The sequence below is a fragment of the Scyliorhinus canicula genome, chromosome 8 (assembly GCF_902713615.1).
Source record: "Scyliorhinus canicula chromosome 8, sScyCan1.1, whole genome shotgun sequence".
Classification (NCBI taxonomy): Eukaryota; Metazoa; Chordata; class Chondrichthyes; order Carcharhiniformes; family Scyliorhinidae; genus Scyliorhinus; species Scyliorhinus canicula.
Window position 1 is genome coordinate 107,754,197 of NC_052153.1, and position 15,036 is coordinate 107,769,232.

At 46.0% G+C, this 15,036-nt stretch overlaps 1 protein-coding gene across 1 annotated transcript in view; it reads left to right on the plus strand.

The window, feature by feature from the left end:
- The window catches only part of dtwd2 (DTW domain containing 2), a 174,051-nt gene that overhangs the window by 98,068 nt on the left and 60,947 nt on the right, over nt 1-15,036 (plus strand). The window lies entirely within an intron of this gene.

A 15,036-nucleotide genomic window follows, 5' to 3' on the forward strand; every position in this document is an offset into this window, starting at 1 on the left:
TTTAATTTGATAATTATGAATATCCAGATCAATTTTGAAATTGTTCAGTAGTATAGAACTTGAGTATTGTTGAAAAGTGAAACATTCTGCTGAAGCCTTTTGTCTTGCACTTATCAGGACAATTTGCAAGAATACCAATTGTAAAGGGTGCAGCACTTTATACTGCATGAGAAGACAGTGCTGATTGGTTGGCAAGCGGACTCAGAATTATAGAGATATTGCCATGGATATTTCACTAGGGAACAGGTAACTGCCAAGCTTATGTTCAAATTCAAACCAGGCAGATTGACTATGATTTGGCAAGGCTTTGCCATGGGGAATGAACCAGAGAATAACTGTCCCACTGTTCCACAGCTTTTATTTGGTTCAAAACAACACATTACATGGTCCATCTCTCTGCAAAGGACAGGGCCCTGTGTGTGAATATACATAACTTCCAGCATGGTTCAGCAAGCCACACTGCGACACTGGCAATCTTAAATTAACTATCAGTGTAATTCTTGGCTCAATCAGGATTCTTTAGTAAGTTCTGTCCAATCAATAAATCATAGCTAATGTTGGACATTATGGCCGTGATTCTCTGCCCACATTGCGTTCAAGGGAGAGCACAATGCGGCTGGAGAATACTAGGAGAGGCCTGCAGTGAGCCTCCTGACAGCCTCTGCATCTCGCAAGAGTCCCACGAGACGCGGAGTCGGAACCCTGCCCCAAATGGGCGGGGCCGAATGACGCTCGCAGAAGTAAACCTGCTTATGACCTACTCACCCGGGATCCACCAGCCTCTCCAGGGAGGCTGCAGCCGAGCGCCAATCAGTACTGGTGAACACAAAAGGCACCAATGGGGTGTCACCCGGGCCGTCGATGACTCCTGGGTGGTCAGGGTAAGTGCAGGCTGGCTCCCTGACCCTCCCCCTGCAACGTGGACACCTTGGCACTGCCACCCTTGCACTGCTAAGCCAGCAGGAGCACTATGTGAGTGTCAGGGTGGCACTACCAAGAGTAAGGGGGCGAGGGGGCCATGCACATGAAATGAGGGTTGAGGGGGTGTTTGAAGGCTGGGGGAGTGCAAGGCGGGTAGGTACGGGCCTCCAGGATATTTGGGAGTGATGGGTGTGGGTCCTGGAAGGGAGGGAGCGCTGTAAGGGGGTTTGAGCGGGGCCTGAAGATGCGGGACCCCATAACGGCCTGTCCTCAGTTGGGGGTATGGGGTAGAGTCCATGTATGTGGGGGGTGACATTGCCCATGGGAGGGGGGGGGCCCACAAGCTCACTTGGAGATCAGGCTCCCTTTCAAAATGGCGGGCTGATCTCTGAATTCAGCTCCCAGTGCTAAAAAAAATTCCAAATGTGGGCCAAACCTGTAAGAAACTCCTCAGGGCCCAAAGAAGTGACTAAGTGTCATTGAATAGCAGTGGGAAACTCCCTGAAAAACCTGCCACAAAGTAACTTCAAAATTTTTTGGGAGAATCGTGCCCTACATTTTGAGTTTTACAAGCATGGGCTGGTTGGGTATGGTTAACACTTTGCCTATTGTTAACAGCCAAAGCGATGTGCTATTTGATACAATCCACCGTGACTCGTTCTATGGCCTGCATACCTGACATCACACCAGCACTGAAATACTTATACCACATTACTCATTTGTGTCGCCAGCTGAATATCTTTTTGGATCGATGGCAGAATCTTGTTAATTGAGAATATCACTGTGTTGCTACTGCATAGTAGCATTGTGAAATGGGTAACTTCATCTTAGCCTTCCAGGGTAATCTGAGGTAGACTGGGTACTATTCAAGATGGAAAATGGCGACTTTATGCCCATTCATGAGTTTGCGTGATACACAGTGAACAATCACAGAATCACAAAATAAGAATTATTGCTGTGCAGAAGGTCAATTGCTTGCAGAACTCAAAACATGGTGCTGAACATTAGCTGTGAATTTTTGGTTGGACAGAACTTGCTTAACAATCCTGATTGTGCAAAGAATTCACTGGCAATCAATTTAAGATAATCAGTCTGACTCAGAAGCCTCATGCATTTACACACACAGCCCTGTCTTTGCAGAGAAAAGGCTCACATCCAAATATTGTGCCTTTTTCAACGCAACAAAAGTTTGTAGGGACCCATTCCCTGGTTCATTTCCCATGGCAATGCCTTGACCTATCAGAGTCGATCTTCCTGGTTTGAATTTAAACAAAAGCTGGCAGTTAACTGTTCCCTGGTGATTCTTTCTGTCAATGCCTCTATCTAACAGAGTCCACTTGCCAACCAAGCAGCACTGCATTCCCATGCAGTATAAATTGTTGTTCCCTTTATAATTGGCATTCTTGCAAATCTGTCCTGATGAGTGCAAAACGAAAAGCTTCAACAGCATTTCTCCTTTTTTCAGTCGTAAACAAATGGCTGTTTGTTCAATCCAGCTAAACATGCAATTCCAAATGATATCTCTCTCTTCCAGTGATTCCCCAAAAAACTTCAGTGATTGTCCAGCCCCTCCCCACGCCACTTGCCACAGAAGAACCCATGCCATTAAGCTAAATATTGCAAGCTAAACCATGGGCCATGAGTTGTGGGCTTACTTATTTCTTAGCACAGAGTTGCAGTTCTGATGTATTCTGTTCCAAGAGAATATTTTTCACTGGATCTGAGAGAAAAATAATTGTTTGTCTAATTGGAAAAGTAGAATGTGTCATTAGAGCACTTGTTTTTTTCAAGATTAAAAGCAAGACCAGGAAAGTTGGGCCATGAGTCACTGTCTTTAAACCTTTCTATCCAGTTTGTCTCTAGAATAAAGCTGTGCACCCTGCTGTGCATGATGTATTCCTGCAGTTACCTACAATGAAATTGTTGAAATAAAATGATTATTATGTCTTTTGCACACAGCAAGTTTCCAGAAACAGCAATGAGATAAATGACAAGGGAGTCTAATTTTCATGCTGGTTGTTGAGGGCAAAATATTAACTGGGCCACCAGGAGAACTCATTTGCTCTAATTTGAATAGTGTTCTATGATTTTTTTTAAAAACTGTGTATGCATATTTCATGAAGCTAATCATTACAAAGTCAAACACTCAGTTAAAAATTCAGTCCTGGTGTAGTATTTTAAAAAAAAAATGCTTTTCAAGGAAAGATTATTAGTTTAACTGGAATTATCAGACATGGTTGCAGTTAACATTTTATCAAAAGGATAACAGCACCAATAATGCAGCGCAATAATGGCAGAAATGACAACTTTTGCACAATGTAGTGTCTCTCACGGACGAAAATGTCCCAGAGCCCTTCATTAGAGTGGAGCCAGACAAAACTGGACACAGAGCCAGAGAAGGAGATGCTTGTACAAATAACTGAAAAATTAGTCCAAGCGGTAGGTCTTAAGGAAGGTCTAAAAGGAGAGGGAAAGCTGATGTCAGGTTTTGGACGATAGTGCAGATCTTATGACCTATTAGGCTAAAGGCACATCCACAAGCAGTGGGATAAAAAAAGTGGGGAATGCCCGAGAGAACATAGAACATAGAACAGTACAGCACAGAACAGGCCCTTCGGCCCTCGATGTTGTGCCGAGCAATGATCACCCTACTCAAACCCAAGTATCCACCCTATACCCGTAACCCAACAACACCCCCTTAACCTTACTATTAGGACACTACGGGCAATTTAGCATGGTCAATCCACCTAACCCGCACATCTTTGGACTGTGGGAGGAAACCGGCGCACCCGGAGAAAACCCACGCACACACGGGGAGGACGTGCAGACTCCACACAGACAGTGACCCAGCCGGGAATCGAACCTGGGACCCTGGAGCTGTGAAGCATTTATGCTAACCACCATGCTACCGTGCTGCCCGAGAGGCTAGAGTTGACCATCCCATCGGCACAGGTCCCCTCTTCCCCAGTACTGGTGCTCATGTCCCATGAATTCAAACCCATTCCTCCCACACCAATCTTTGAACCATGTATTTCCCTCCTTAATCTTATTTACCCTGTGCCAATTAGCTTGTGGCTCAGGTAGTAATCCAGAGATATTACCTATTTGGTTCTTCTTTTTAATTTAGCTCGTTGCTGTTCATACTCCCTTAGTAGAACCTCTGTTCCTGTTCAACCTATGTCGTTGGTACCTACGTGGCTCATGACAACTGGATCTTTACCCTCCCACTCTGTAGCCCAGATGAGATATCCTGAACCTGAGCACCAGGCAGGCAACACAACCGTCGGGATTCTCGATCCTGGTCACAGGGAACAGTGTCAATGCCTCTAACTATACTATCCCCAATTACGACGACAATTTATTTTTTCTCCCTCTTCTTGAAAGGCTCCCTGTACCACGGTGTATCACTTGTTAAAGATTTGTCACTGACTTTCCTTGTAGAGTTGAAATACTGGCAAAAGTTGACTTTTAAAAGAATTTATACTGCGTGAAAGTCAAAACTTGTTCTTTGGTGAAAACTTAAAAGAATACAAAGCTACTTCAGTTATTTACTGCTGGTGCTCGTGAACTAAGAATGTGTATTTTTCCTCATGGCTCTTATTCAGTAGGAGACCACAACTGGGAATAGGCTTTGGCATTTGTAAATTAATGGGGCATGGTGGTCCCAGGAGATTGACATACGGGAAAAAAAAATCAGGCCCACATTCTACCAGCTGCATAATGTTCAGATTTTACAATATAAAGATGAGGGGCCAGTGCAATCTGAAATGCTGAATGCAAATACACCTTATTAGAATTCCGAACTGAGGGACAAATGGTCTTTAGGGAACACCCATCCAAAAGACTGAGTTCTATTCAAAAAATGCTTAGCACTTTTTGGTTTCCTTATGTAGCTAAATGGTCAGCCATTTATCCAGAGCTTGGAGTCCCATGTTCCAGATTCCCCAGGCAGGGGAAGCAACCTCTTTGGCATGAGGTTTTGCTCTTCAGGCAGATGTGGCGAGTTGGGAGATCTCCTGGCTTGCTGCATCCACCTCAGGAAAAAGTGCCCCAAATGACAGGATCTACATTTGGATGGGGATGGGAGATGGGAGAGGAGTGTTATGGTGGCGTTGCAGATGTAGGTGGGAAAGATCGGGCCAACCACCCCCTGGACACAGATCAGAGGAGGTTACAGGTGCTGATAATTAAAAGGCCGTGGCCGGCTCAGTTATCTTGGAATTTGTCCCAATTGTCTTGTTAAGCCCTCCCACAGCCTTACCCTCTCTCCTCCTACTCATTTCCCATGCTCGTGGACACCAGTTCATGCCAACCAGTGCTCACCACCCACCACATGGCCCATTATAGCCTCATGCCAATGTAGTGCCAACCCCATGGCACCTATCCAACTCGATGGCTCCTTATTGGCTCATTCCAACTTCCTGTCAACTTGTACCCTTTGTATCTTTCATGATAACCTGTCCAGTATCCACCATGGGCAGGGCTCAGGAACCATACTGAAATAAAACATTAAACAAAACAAAGTTCTAAATATCCACTACAGTCTTCACTATATTAAAAAAAACACTCCATTATTGAAAGCCCATTAAATACGTTTAAATATCCCCACGTACTTAAATCCCTTATTAAAAACAAACATTTGTATTCATAACTCCACATCCAGCCTCCCTACCCACCCCTTGGATTCTTGCAGATTAGCCCTGCTGGTGGGGTTCAGTGATTTTTAGGAAACCTCCAACCTCATCCAACAATGTCATCCTATGGATTTTTCCCCTCTCAAAGCGCATCTCCATGGCTACATGAGACACATAGATCTTGTGTCCAGGTAGGAATACTAATTAGTTATCCGCCAGACCCCCAACTTCACTTTATCTTGGAATTAAATAGACTAAGTATAACCATTTATAAAGCAAAACATACTATCCACCATCAGCACAGACACGCTGGTCATTGTTAACAGACGTGAATATCTTTCACCTTCAAGCAAGACAGCATGTCTTCCATTCCACCACAATCACTTTTAATCTTTAGCAACCAAGCCCCAAGGCTTATTGTCAGTAGAATTCAGAACAGGTCACATGACACCCTTCATTCGTCCATTTTACTCTGGGCTGGATTCTCCAATTTTGGGGCTATGTTCCCACGCCGGCATGGGAACGGTGGCGCTTTATGCCAGGAAAACTAGCGCAAACGGCCACCGATTCCCCATTTTGCTGAGGACGAGCAGGGCGTCCCATCATGGATCTTCTGGGAATGTCCAGTCTCTGACTGGATACTCTGGGCCACATTCGCAAAACATAATAATTATGAAATCCTACATTTGTAATAAGGAAGTAATCAATCCTTAGATAGGAGCAGACCTAGAAGGACCATGAATGCAGATATGTAAAAGCACAATGCATGGTTACTAATGTTGGTGAACATTTTTTTATTCATGCACGGGATGTGGGTGTAGCTAGTTTGGCAAGCATTTAGTGCCCATCCATAATTGTCCTTGAGAAGTTGACGGTGAGCTGCCTTCTTGAACCATTGCAGTCCATGTGGCGTAAGTACACCCACAGTGCTGTTAGGGAGGGAGTTCCAGGATTTTGAAGGTACGATGATATATTTCCAAGTCAAGATGGTGAGTAACTTGGAGAGGAACTTTCAGCTGGTGGTATTCCCATGTATCTCTTGCCCTTGCTTCTCTAGATGGTAGTGCTCATGGGTTTGTCAGGTGCTGTCTAAGGATCCTTGGTGAGTTCCTGCAGCACATCTTACAGATGGTACACACGGCTGCTGCTGTGCATCAGTGGAGCAGGGAGTGAATAAAGCAGGCTACTTTGCCTTGAATGGTGTTGAGCTTCTTGCATGTTGTTAGAGCTGTTGTTAAAGGTGCATTCATCCAGGCAAGTGGAGAATATTCCATCACACTCCTGGCTTTTGCCTTGTAGATGGTGGCCAGGCTTTTGTGCGTCAGAACGTGAGTTACTCGCTGCAGGATTCCCAGCCTCTGACCTGCTCTTGTAGTCACAGTATTTATATGGCTAGTCTAGTTAAGTTTCTGGCCGATTATAATCCCAGGATGTTGATAGTGGGGGATTCAGCAATGGTAATGCCATTGAATTTCAAGGGGCAATGGTTAAATTCTCTCTTGTTGGAGATGGTCATTGTCTGGCACTTGTGTGACGTGAATGTTACTTGCCGCTTGTCAGCTTAAGCGTGGATATTGATGTATTTGGACTTTGACTGCTTCATTATCTGAGGAGTTGCGAATGGTGCTGAACATTGTGAAGTCATCCGCAAACATCCCCACTTCTGACCTTATTTTCGAGGGAAGGTCATTGAAGAAGCATCTGAGGATGGTTGGGTCAGGGACACTCCCCTGAGGAACTCCGACAATGATGTCCTGGAGCTGAGATGTTTGTCCTCCAGCAACCGCAACCACCTTTCTTTGTGCCAGGTATGCCTCCAACCAGCAGAAAGTTTCCACCCAATTCTCATTGACTCCAGTTTTGCTAGGGTGCCAGATTCGGTCAAATGTGGCTTGATGTCAAGGGTAATCACTCTCGCCTCACCTCTGCAGTTCATGTTTGAACTAAGACTGTAATGAGTTCAAGAGTTGAGTGACTCGAGTGGAACTGAAATTGAGCATCATTGAGCAAGTTTTTGCTCAGTAAGTGCCGCTTGATAGCATGGTTGATGACCCTTTCCATCACTTTACTGATGATTGAGAATAGACTGATAGGGCAATAATTATTTGGACTGGATTTGTCCTGTTTTTTTGCGCACAGATCATGACTGGGCAATTTTCCACATTGCTGGGTAGATGCCTAAGTTGTAGCTATACTGGAACAGCTTAGCTAGGGGTGCAGCAAGTTCTTGAGCACAAGTCTTCAGTTATATTGCCAAAATATTGTCAGGGCCCTAATTGTTTGTAGTATCCTGTGACCACCCCCCCTTCCTCCCCATCAATGAGGATGGGGATATTTGTGGAGTTTCTCCGTCCAGTGAGTTGCTTAATTGTCCACCACCATTCATGACTGGATGTGGCAGGACTGCAGATTGTAGATCTTATCCATTGGTTGTAGAATTGCTTAACTTTTGTCTATTTCTTGCTGCTTACACTGTTGGCACACAAATCCTCCTGTGTTGTAGCTTCACCAGGTTGACATCTCAGTTTTAGGTATACCTGGTGCTGCTGGCATGCCCTCATAATCTCTTAATTGAACCAGACGTGATCCCCTGTCTTGGTGGTAATGGTACAATGGGGAATGAGGTTACAGATTGTGGTTGAGTATAATTTTGCTGCTGCCGATGGCCCACAGAGCCTCATGGTTGCCCAGTCTCGAGTTGCTCAATCTGTTCAAAATCTAACCCATTTAGCATGCGGTAGTGCCACACAATACGGTGGCCGATATCCTCAATGTGAAGGTGAGACTTTGTCTCCTCAAGAACTGTGCTTTGGTCACTCCTACCAGTACTGCCATGGACAGATGTATTTTTGGCAGGCAGGTTTGTAAGGATGTTTTTCCCTCTTGTTGGCTATCTACTGCAGACCATATATAGGAGCTGTATCCTTTAGACTTAAACAACTTGGTTGTACCAAACTTGGTGATAGACTTTAAAGTCCCTCAGTGCTTTCTCCAAGTGGTGTTCAACATGGCAGTATATTGATGCATCAACTGAGGGGTTAATTCACAGGAGGTTTCCTTTCCAATATTTGACCTGATGCCACAAGACTTTACGGCGTCTGGAGTTGATGTCAACAACTCCCAGGGCAATTCCCTCCCGACTGTGTACCATTGTGCTGCCATCCCTGCTGGTGTTGCTGCTGCCTGGGACTGTGTCAGGCTGTTGACAAGCTGTCAGATGTTAATAAGGAGGACTTTGCAAGTTCGACGTGGCTGAGTTTGCCATTGTCATTTCTGGTGCCAAGGTCGATGCCTGGTGGTCCATTCGGTTTCAATCTTTTTTGTTGCAACTTGCTGTGAGTCTGGAGTCACATGTTAGGAGGACAGATTTCCATCCCTCAAGGAGACTAGTGAACCAGATGTTTTTTTTAATCAATCCACAGTGGTTTCATGGTCATTATTAGACTTTTAATTCCCATTTCTTTTATTAAATTCAAATTGCACCACCTACCAGGGTGGGATTCGGACCCGGGAGCACAAAGCATTACACTGAGTCACTGGATTATTTGTCTAGTGACAATACTACTGCACTACCATCTTCCCTTACAAGCACAAAGAATAACAGAAATGTGGGTATAGGCACAGGAGATGGTGCCGACAATGCGTGGCACCAAGGCCAACACTGCAAGGGTGGCGACCGCTGTGGAGAGTCTGGAGCACAACGTTAGCACTGTGAATGCTGGTGCCCAAGGTGTTGCTTAGTCAATGATGGCCATGGCTGAGAGCCTCAACATCATTTCCCAATTGCTGGGGGACATGTCCCAGTCACAAGTGGAGCTTATTAGGGTGCTGCGGAGTGTGTACCAGCCTCAGGTGGGAATTGGCAATGTTAGTAATGTGAGCACTTCACAGCTCCCAAGTGGATTTAAGCAGACCAATGCACCGCTCAATGACAACCTGGGTGGCTACATGGACCTCATTGTATCGGGTCTCCACATCGGTCACTGGCCTCGCAATGGCGACATTAGCTGGGTGCTAAGCGGCTACCCCATATCCCCCAAGAGGCAACCCACCATTCTGGGGTGTCCCTTGAAGACGTCAGGGATCTCCAACTGTCCCACGATGTAGCTGTTGTGTGCACTCCCTGGGAAGTGTGCACACACGTGCATGATCTTCAGGTGGTGTTCGCACACAAGTTGAACGTTCAGGGAGTGGAACCCCTTCCAGTTAATGAAGGGTGCTCCCGGACCGCCCAGTGCATGCAAAGTGATCTGTGTTCCATCTGTTACCCCTTGGACCTGGGGCATTCCGGCGATGGCGGAGAATCCTGCTGCCTGGGATATTGATGGGCTTGGTCCAGGTCAAAGTTTATCCTGTCAGCTACTTGTCAGCCAGAGGGCATCCATGATTTCATGGATGTACTTGCGGGCTGTTAGTTGGGATATGCCGCATAAGTCCCCGTTCGAGTCCTGGAATGACCCCGAGGAGTAAAAATGTTCAGGGCTGCAGTGACCTTGATGGCCACCCTGGGACAGTTTCAAATTCCTAGGGGTGCACATCACTAAAAATCTGTCCTGGTCCACTCACGTCGACGCTATCACCAAGAAAGCACAACAGCACCTATACTTCCTCAGCAAACTAAGGAAATTTGGCATGTCCACATTAACTCTTACTAACTTTTACAGATGCACCATAGAAAGCATCCTATCGGGTTGCATCACAGCCTGGTATGGCAACTGCTCGGCCCAGGACCGCAAGGAACTTCAGAGAGTTGTGAATACCGCCCAGTCCATCACACGAACCTGCCTCCCATCCATGGACTCCATCTAACACCTCCCGCTGCCTGGGGAAAGCAGGCAGCATAATCAGGGATCCCTCCCAACCGGCTTACCGTCTTTTCCAACTTCTTCCATTGGGCAGGAGATACAGAAGTCTGAGAACACGCACGGAAAGACTCAAAAACAGCTTCTTCCCCACTGTCACCAGACTCCTAAATGACCCTCTTATTGACTGACCTCATTAACACTACACCCTGTATGCTTCGTCCGATGCCAATGCTTATGTAGTTACCCTATTATGTATTTTCTTGTATTTTCTTGAATTTTGTTTCATTCCCTTTTCTTCCCATGTACTGAATGATCTGTTGAGCTGCTTGCAGAAAAATAATTTTCACTGTACCTCGGTACATGTGACAATAAACAAATCCAATCCAATCCCTCGCATTCACCGGGCCTCCCCACACTTTTTCATTACCTGCCATCTCTTGGGATGCTATCCTACAAGCCGCTTGTGCTGGGGAACCCCGCCTGCATATGCACCCTGTCCACAGCATGGGCTCCTGAGCAACAAACCCCCGATAGGAATGGCACTGGACAAAAATAGACTTATTGGTAGAAAATCAGCCATGGTAAATGGTTATTTTTCAGACTGGAGGATGATAGACAGACGTGTTTCCCAAGGGTTAATGTTTTTTGATATATAGATGACTTGGATATTGGAATACAATTAAAATTTTAAAGGAGTCCTATGATACCAAACTTAGAAGGAGTGACAATCGGCGGGGATGTTACAAATTGATTGCACTAGGACATAGGTAAACTAGCTGAATAGGCAAAAAAAAATCAAATAGATTTCCAATCCACCTGAAACAGACCCCATTTCAACTCATTGATGGTTTTTTTACAAAAACATTGTTTATTAATATTTTTCAATTTTATCAAATAAATTAAAAAAGTTAAAATTTTACAAATCCACAAATGCAACATTTCATGAAAAAAACACTCAAAAGAATACAAACCCACATAACCTATACCCCCCAGCCCCCCGCCCCTCACTTCCCCTAGTAACTGATGGTGATTAATTATTTAAAATAGGCCGGCTTGAACAGATGGTTGATACAAATAGACAGAGGCCTGAGCTTAAAATGTTGCCTGAACTGTCCCCATGGCATATTTCGTCGGCAAAAACAGGAACAAAGCTGTCATCAATGCGCCAAACCCAGACCCTCTCCATGACCCCGCCTCAACCTGCACCCAAGCGGCCTCTGTGTCACTCCATCAACTCACCATCTTTTCCACATTTGCCACCCAACAATAAAAACACAAATTAGGCAATGCCATGCCCCTCCATTTGTCTGTCTCACTGTAAAACTGTCATACAAATTCCCGGAATCTTACCCACCCATATAAAAGCTGCTATCAACTTCTTGACCCTCCCAAAAAAGGATTTAGGGAGGAAGACAGGAAAATATTGAAAAGAAACAAAAAACGTGGAAGTAGGCTAGACTCTGCCCGCCAAGGACAGGGGAAGGTTATCCCACCTTCACAGATCAGGCTTGACGTTGGTCACCAGACTGGCGAAATTCTGTTTATAGTCCTGGGCCACTCGGGCACCCACATATCTGAAATTTGATCCGACAAGGGAGCAGGGAAGCACCCCAGAATTGGCTCACTTCCCTGTGGGGTCCAATGGAAAATACTCAGTTTTTTCCAAATTCAACTTGTATCCCAAAAAAGAGCCAACGCTCTTCAGTAGCTCCATTATAACACCCATAGTGGGAACTGGGTCCGTCACATAAAGCAGCAAGCCACCTGCGTTTAGGGATACCCTATGCTCCACCCCCTCAACTATCCCCTTCCACTTTCTTGAAGCCCTCAGAGCCATAGCTAGGGAATCAATCATAAAATATAGATAAGAAGGGAGACATCAGACACCTCTCATTCCCCTACCAAATTGAAAGTACCCTGAACTCAAGAGTGTTGGCACGCATACTAGCCAAGGGAGCCTTGCTCACTAGACAAGCGTAGTAGATATATCCATGAAACAAACTTTGGTCCAAGACCAAACCTTTCCAAACCTGTAAACAGATACTTCCACTCCATCCTATCAAATATCTTCTCAGCATCCAAAGACACAACCACCTCTGGATCTTGCCCCGTAGCCAGGGAAAGAACAACAGTTAACAGTCGCCGGACATTGGAAGGCAACTGCCGGCCCTCAACAAATCCTGTCTGATCTTCACCTACCATTCCAGGGAAACAAGGCTCTAACCATTGTGAAACGTGCCCAGTCATAGGTTGCTGCTGACGGCAGGGGTGGGAGCTTGGCAGGCGTTAGGTCGACCGGTGACCTGGAAAGGGAAAATAAAAGGAGGGATAGCCAGCTGCAAGAAGGCTGCTCGGGGTTGGGAGAAAGGCACATAGAGCTGATCAAGAGGCCCAAGAAAATTGGACCGTATGGTGGCCTCAGTGCCAGGCGGACACAGTAGGCAAACTGCCAATATTGGTGGATACTCAGTTCCATGATTCACAGATGACAAATGCGGGTTCTAGTACAGGCCAGTACCAGTGCCCTGTGTGATGTTATAATGCATGGGATGGAACGAGGAGGGCACTCCACCAGACAAAGAAGGCAGTGAGCAGGCATAATGCGGTGCACTGCAGTGGGATACAGTGTCAAAATGTGTCATTGATCTTTTGTGCTCTGCAAGTGTGAATACCAGCCTGTATAGATGGCTTGGAGGGTGGACATCAGTAGGGATGCTCAGGGATGAGTCATGCATGCAGGCAATAGGCACACATCCCTGTGAATGACATAGGTGGAAGATTGGGCTGTGCACCTTGAATGTATGGAAGGGTGAGGTGTCCCAGTCTGACGGGTACTTGAAGCTGGTTCTTTAGTTGGGAAGCTCATGAGAGTGGAATGGTGTAGAAGGACTGGGCTTGACTAATTGGAACACTTCCTTACGTTCAGAAGAAGAGAAATGTGCTGGAGCATACACGAACAGGTGGTGTGCCCAACATTCACATGCTCCACCTTTCAAGATGGACATCGTAGATCTCAAGGGCCATCAAGGAGTGAGGTCCTCAGGAGTCAAGGTTGTCCAACTGGGTGCTTTGGAAGTTCAGGCAGAGATCCCTGAGGATCTGCGTGCCATAGACTCTGTTGTGGAGGAGTTCCTGCAGAGTGTAGGCACATCGTTGACCCTGAGAACTGAGCACACAACCTCCTCCATTGAGAGTGTGGTGAATCGCATGGAGAAACTGCTCCAGGAGTAGAATCAGGGGTTGCACTCGGACCTGCAAGCCTTCGTACAGGCAATGATCTCGGTATCGCTGCCAGTGAGGGAGGAGCTGGGAGGGGCACCAAGATGTAGCACTCACAAGTGTACCTTTAAGGCACCTTGAACATAGGGTGGGCTTTCACAGGTGATTTTAGTTGCTTTCATCAAAGTGTGTCTGCGTGACTTTGCCAAACATTTTGTGTTCTGTTTGTTGTCAGGTAGTTTTAAAAACGGATATAAAAGTTTTGTGTTGTAATGACCTGAGTGATGGTGGCCTAACGTTGGGTATCAGGTAGTTTAGTGACATTTGGCTCCAGGCATTGAGTTCTCTGACGATGACTATCAGTGGATGATGTTTCAACGACCCCACAAAACGATTCAGGCAGCAGAGCTGCATTTTCAGTAGCGCTGTTGTCCTCTCCATGAGCTACCTATTCAATTGATACCCCATGCCACCCAGCAACCATCCATCTAGTTGAGTCAGAGCCATGAAGAGCCATGGCACCTGCGAGTGTTGAAGTATGTCGGCATCATGGGAGGTGCTCGGAAACCTCGCACATACTTGAAGAATCTGGGTCCTGTGGTCACAGACAATCTATACGTTCGTGAAGTTACACCCCATCCCATTTGCAAAGGTGCCCGGCTGGTCTACTGCCATCTCGATGGTCCGATGGGTTCAGTCTATGGCCCTTGGATGTGGCAGAGCACTGAAATAGCCTCAGAACCTCTGACTCACCCAGTCTGGCTGGCGTGGTTCTAGCACAATGAAGTAACGGTTTCCCTGGGAGCCTTTTGCTGCACTGGATCTGCACTGCATTTGAGGTAGCTGATCACTGTCTGTGCACCCCAGCGGCTGGATAGTGGCATCTACTGCGGGCCCATCCTGATTGGCCTCCTTGCTCGCCCTTTACACCCTGTGCCTGCGCCTCTTCTCCCGAAGATCTCTCCCTGAGGAGGATCCACACACAGCGATTCTGTCCAGCAGATAAGACGTACTCGCTACCTATGAGAACTAGGAGAAATATTGCAGGGAGAACAGCCACGACGCAGACCAAGACGTTGTGGCTCAGAAGGCTATCCAAAGGTTAAGACAGAATAGAAGTCTGGTAGTGATAGGGGACTCTGCAATTAAAGTTTACAATTATAGGTAACACCTATTAGTGTAATCATAGAATCAGTGCTGAGATTACTGCTGTTCGCAATTTGCACTAATGATTTGGACTTTGGAATAAAAAATAATTTCTAACTTTGCAGATGCTACAGATTGTAGTAAAATAGTGGAAGTGTGGGAGATAGATGGATTGATTGGTAGTAGCGTGTACTAGTCTGGTAGCTGCCATTTACAGCTGGACTCCTGCTGAGAATTAATTTTCTTATGGTTGAAGAGCACCAGCTGCCTTCATGGCAACACATTCAAGTTGAGACCTGTTTCTAATTGGT